We start from the raw sequence: 6,000 nt of genomic DNA on the forward strand, positions 1-6,000 counted from the left end.
GAGGCATTTCGTCCCTCCCCCTGGAATCCTGGCCGGCCAGCTCCACTCCGCAGGGATTCTGCGGAGCTGCCAGCCAGCTCCGCCAGCAGCCGGACATCCAGCCGCTGGCTAGCAGGGACGCAAATGGCGGCGGCTGTAGCTGCCGCCGTTTACATCCCTGCAGTCAGCCGTGATAGGTTACATAAATGTTTACGTAGCCTATCACGTCTGACTTAAAAAAAAAAAAAAATGCGCGTACGCAAATGGCGGCAGCCATGGCCGCCGCCATTTGCGTTCCTTATTTTGGCACGTCTTAGTCTATGTCAAGATTTACATAGACTAAGACAGTGAAAATAAGGGGAACGCAAATAGCGTAACGGATGCTACGCTCTTTGCGTTCCCCTTATTTTCGCCGCCTTAGTCTACATAAATCTTGATGTAGACTAAGACGTGCCAAAATAAGGAACGCAAATGGCGGTGGCTGTAGCTGCCGCCATTTGCATACACGTGGAGATTTTTTTTTAAACAAAAAGTCAGATGTGATAGGCTACATAAACATTTACATAGCCTATCATGGTTGTGTGTTTTTTAAACCTAGCCGTGATAGGCTACGTAAATCTTTATCTAGCCTATCACGTCTTTTTTTTTTAACTGGAAATGGCGGTGGCGGCAGCTGGTTGGAAGACCAGCCGCAGGAGCCGCCGCCACCACCACCGAACCGCCACCGAACCGCCGCCGGAGCCGCCGCCGCCCGGAAGATCCGCCCCAGGTAAGTCTCATCCCGGTGCAGCTGAGAGTAAGGCAGTGGTATTTCAATTGGACATCTGAGAAAAAATGCAGGGGTGTTAATCTTCTTCATCCACCCTGTCAAACACAAACATTTTAGGTTTTCAAAATACAATACTCTATGCAAGCTTCACCTTCTCAACTCAGCCATCATGGAGAGATCCCTTCTCATTTAAACAGCCCCCTTGCACACTCCCTTAGCACCCCAACATTACCCATTAGCCTTTCCTAAGCTCCTTCATTATATCTCTCCCATCCCGCAACAGAAACGTCCACACACCCAGCTGGATTGAAATACACACACACACAAACACACACACACCTTCTTTCTCCCCTCCCAGCAACTGATTTTTTTCTGTCTCCCTTCCCTCCACCGGGGTTTGTTTGCCCAGGTACATGCCAACCTTGTACCAAAAATGGTAGCTGACAGAGCAGATTGCATTTGGCAATTCCGCTTAGCGTAGAAATTAATGTTCAAGTATTAACAGTACAATCCATGTGTGTTTATTTCAAATTAAATTTACAGAGATCTTGGGAAGGCAGCTAAGGCTGCAGTCCTATGCACACTTACCTGGGAGAAAGCCCAGTTGGCAATTGAACATAGTGGGACTGACGTCTGAGTAAACATGCATAGGACTGTGTGATAAATCCTAAAAACTAGCACAGACCAACTCTTACAATGAATATTAATAATTCAATAGCTGAACAAGACATCATCTTGTTTCTCATTTGTACCACCCATCTGCCTCCCTCTTTTTCAGGTTCATCAAGATGTGGAAGAACTTTTCCATAACATTTCTCCAGCCCCCCCCCCGCCTCCCCATTGTAAAGCATAAAAAGGCACCAATCCTAAACACACTTACTGAGGGAGCTGGTGTGGCCCTGTTCTCCTTTGATGCCCTGGGATTGTGGGAGTGGGATAGGATGGTGCTCTAGCTGGGTCTGGCTGCTGGTGGTACTGGGGTATAGTTTGGAGAACTGCCAAGAACAAGTTTAAACATCAGGAGTTTTAAGGGTGATGCAGTAATGAGGCCCCCCACCACAAATAGACCTCAGGGAAGGGTATGTAAATCAGCTTTGTTTTAATAAGAGGTACAAAATAAGAGGTACACTTTGTGTGTGTGTTTTAGTAAGAGGTACAAAACAATGGGAGCATATGTTCAAGAGGAGGACAAGGGTCTAGGCCATTCACATCTCCACACCCTTACTTCCTAAAGGCACGTTATATCTAAATGGTGTGAGGAAAAAGGAGAACATAATAATGATGATGATAATAATAGCTTGTATAATCAAAAATTAAGTTTCAAACAGCTATGTAACTTTAGATTACAAATTAATTTTAAATTTAGATTGTAAGCTTCTAGGGGCAGAGACCTGACTTTTTTGCTTATGATTCTCTGTAAAGTACCACATATATTGTAAACACCAAAGTCTGTGCATCTTCTGGAAGCAGCTGAAGAACATGTTTTATTCAAACTGTCTTTTGGTGACCAGCAAAAGGGAAAGATAAAGTAGATTGATTAGCATATTGTTACCAGCCCTGAGGCTTGGGGATGAAGTAGACTGTACATCCAATCAATCAATTAATCGATCAATTAATTAATACATCATATATGGACAACAGTGATGATATATTCTTATCTACCTCAGATAAAATAGGAAGAAGAGTCGGACCCGACTTAATGACTGAACAGCAAATCATATGGGTAGAATAAAGCCTCATGGCCATGGGGCTTACACTCCGGTATGGGGACTTACTCTCAAGTAAGCACAAAGCAAATATATGGAGGAAATGAGTGTGCATGCGTGCGTGCGTGGTTGCGTGCGTGCGTGCGTGCGTGCGGAGAGAGGGAGAACAAGAGAAAAGCTGCTTTTCTTAACAAATTTATCTAAAGACCATTAGGGTTGCTGTTAATGTGCACTACAGACAAGAAGAAATGCAGCAGGCTGCAGCCGCCCTTCCCCAACCTGGTGCCCTCCAGATTTGCTGGACGATGATGACCATTGGCTCCAGGCAGCACATTGGCTATGCTGGCTGGGAGGGGGGATGATAGGATTTGCAGTCCAACACATCTGGAGGGCACAAGGTTGGGAAAGGCTGGGTGAGAGAAGTTCTGCAGTCCCTGCCCAGAGCTGTGTGGAGGCAGGCGAGGCAGCCGCTGCATCGGGGCTCCCAATATCCACGTACATGTCTTCTCGGAAGTAAGCATATAGATTCCAATGGGGGTTATTCCCAGGTATTTCTTATCCATTTAATTTAGTTTTTAAAATTTCATTTATTTTTCACTTCTATAGACTTCCTCCTTCTTCTCTCTGCCCCCCCACCCCCCACCCCAGGCCCCAAAAAACTGAGCTGAGCTGACCTATCTGAGCCTGACGGCCAGCGTGTTCTCGGCGCATTGTGGTGTCTGCGTGCTGGGCTGCCGCCACTGCTCTGGCTGGGCTTGCTGGGGCACGGGACTGTGGTGTAGTGGCGAGAGTGTTGGACTGGGAGCCGAGAGAGCCGGGTTCTAGTCCCCACTCGGCCATGGAAGCTCCCTGGGTGACTTTGGCCAGTCACAGACTCTCAGCCCAACCTACCTCACGGGGTTGTTGTTGTGAGGATAAAATGGAGAGGAGGAGGATTATGTACGCCGCCTTGGGTTTCTTAAAGAGGAAAAATGGGGGGATATAAATGTAATAAATAAATAAATAAAATGATCACGACTGGCTCTTAAAAAAGTCCCGGGTCTTTGTCCTGGTGCCATCCGCCACCACTGCACCTGTTTCAGACTGGAAGCACCTCAGAACTGGGGGCAGAGCATGGGGGAGGGATGCCTTATGTTCTCCCTTGGCTCGAGGGGAGGGTGGCATCATCAGGGGATCAGCATGGAGGAAGGTTAGCCTCCTCCCCGCTCCCCCCGCCCAGCACTGTAGCCCTGACCCCAATCACAGCTGCTTTCAGCAAACATCGAAATAAGAGATCCGCATCTCTGTTGTCATGTTGTCTTGCTTGGCTCCCATTCTCAAGGGATGGGGAGACCATACACGTGAGACCATGAGTTGATCATCCTTGGTCTTTCCCTTTCATCACTCTGAGCCAGACTTTCCCAGCCTGGAGCCCTCCAGATTTTTTGGACTACAACTCCTATCAGCTCCAGCCAGCATGGCCAATGGCCAGGGGTGGTGTGAGTGGTAGTCCAAAACATCTAGAACAGGGGTCCCCAACCTTTTTGGTTCTCTGGTCTGGGAACATTTGGAAATTGGAGAAACTGCTGTGGGCACCACCACACAATGGCCTCCACAGAGGATGTGGCTAGTTATATAACAGCTGCCATGGGGGCCTGGATAGTCAACTGGAAGGAAAACCAGGTTCAGGAACAGTGGGGAGAACCTGCCTGGCACCCTAATGTTTTTCAAGTTTTTATTAAAAATACATTTGAAGGGGACAGGGAGCAGAGAGGTTTAAGGGCATTGTTCGAGATCCATTGCTGGCAACACGGTGTGTTGGAGAGCCCTGATTTAGAGGGCAACTGAACCATTGCCTTATTTATTTATTATTTAGTTAATCTCTATCCTGCCTTTCCACCCAAAAAACTGTGCTCAAGGCATCTAACACTAAAATCCAGAAACAGACCGGTAACCTCTGAAGCTGTTGTAACGAGGGAGTCACGTGCTCCCTATAACTGGCCCTGTTCAACAGTCTGGCTGTAGCATTCTGGAGAGCACCTTGAGAGACAGCTGCTCACAAGTATACACCTTTGTCTTTCCTCCTCTTCCCCTGCAACCCAAGTCATTTCAGGCAGCCGGTGAGCAGTGGGAATGGGGATTAGAGGCTGTCATAGCTGGATTTTCTACCAGGCTAGTGGTGGAGGGACACATTGTGGGGGCCACTGGAAAATACTCATTCAGCCTTCCCTAGCCTGGCACCCTCCAGATGTGTCTGGACTACAGTGCTCATCATTGGCCATGCTGGCTGGGGATGATGGGAGCTGTAGCTGAAAGTATCTAGAGGGCACCAGTTTGGGAAAGTTGACCCATATAATAGGTACAAACTCAAACCTGCAGCAGAACTAGAAACTGACTCCAAAGGGGGAAACCAAAAACATATTTGCTTATCTTTTCAGGTCACCATCACATAGCCACAACTGTCAACACAAGCGAAGAGGAGCCATAGATAAGAGAAATACATCTATTTCCTGCCCTTAGCTGAGTATGAGGGTCAACCGGGTTGGAGTGGTGGCTTTGTGGTGTTGAGCGCTGATTACCAGGGTCCCTGCCTGCTTCGCATGCTTATTGTTTTGAGGTTGAAGTCAGTTAGTGCTCCCATTTCAGCCTGACAAGTCTCCCAGTAGCTGCCATCTAGAGCAACAGCTGAGCAGCGGCTGGTGCCATCATCTCGATTCCGCACGCACAAGAAGCAATATCATGGTTCACATACTCGTGCCACTGGTTGTTGTGGCTTGGGGTGGGGGAAAGACCACATCCTTCCCAGGCCTTCCCACACCTGCCAGAGCTGGCAGAAAAATCTTGCCGGCAGCCCTGGGTGAGTTGTGCGGGAGGGGCAAGAAGACTTCCCCAAGTCACACATCCCAAACCTAGACGCAAAACAGAACAGACTTGTACACTGAAATCTGCACTTTTCAGAGTTTGCAGTGCAGTTTGCAGCCGAAAAGTGCACACAAAAATCCATCTTATTAGGGGATAATGGCTTGTGAAAAGAGCACACACTAGGGGTTGGATCCAGATTTGCACTGGAACAGCTGAACTGATGGAAGTGGACTTCCCCACTCCCTCTTTCCCCCAGCAGCCCCTCCAGCCCCCTGTAAATGCTACACAGAGAGTCAGGAGATGGTGCTGAACGGGGTGAGCTGTGGTTAGGGATGGACGGACTCACGTACATCCAGCTTCGTTGGACACTCACCAAGCTGCTGCCACTGCCCACCCCTGCTCGCAGCACCACGCAAGCTTCGTCATGGCCTGGCAAGCGCCCGACGAAGCCACGGGGACACCCAGCCTCCTAGCGAGCCACTGTGGTTGCACACAATGGCAGCTCACCAGGAGGATGGACCAGCTGCCAAGAGCTCGCCGAGCTGCAGGGCACTCGCCGAGCAGGTCTGCAAGCACCCCGCTGTTTGGCAAGCAAGGTCTGGGAGGGAGGCCGAGGGGGAGTCCGTTAGACCCCCCCCCCCCACACACACACACACGGACTCTCGCAACTTCACTAGCTGTGGTGTGTGAGTGTTGGAGTAGGGA

The sequence above is a fragment of the Heloderma suspectum genome, chromosome 5, assembly GCF_057233095.1.
Source record: "Heloderma suspectum isolate Gila_16-S chromosome 5, 16-S_ref, whole genome shotgun sequence".
In the NCBI taxonomy this organism is placed as follows: Eukaryota; Metazoa; Chordata; class Lepidosauria; order Squamata; family Helodermatidae; genus Heloderma; species Heloderma suspectum.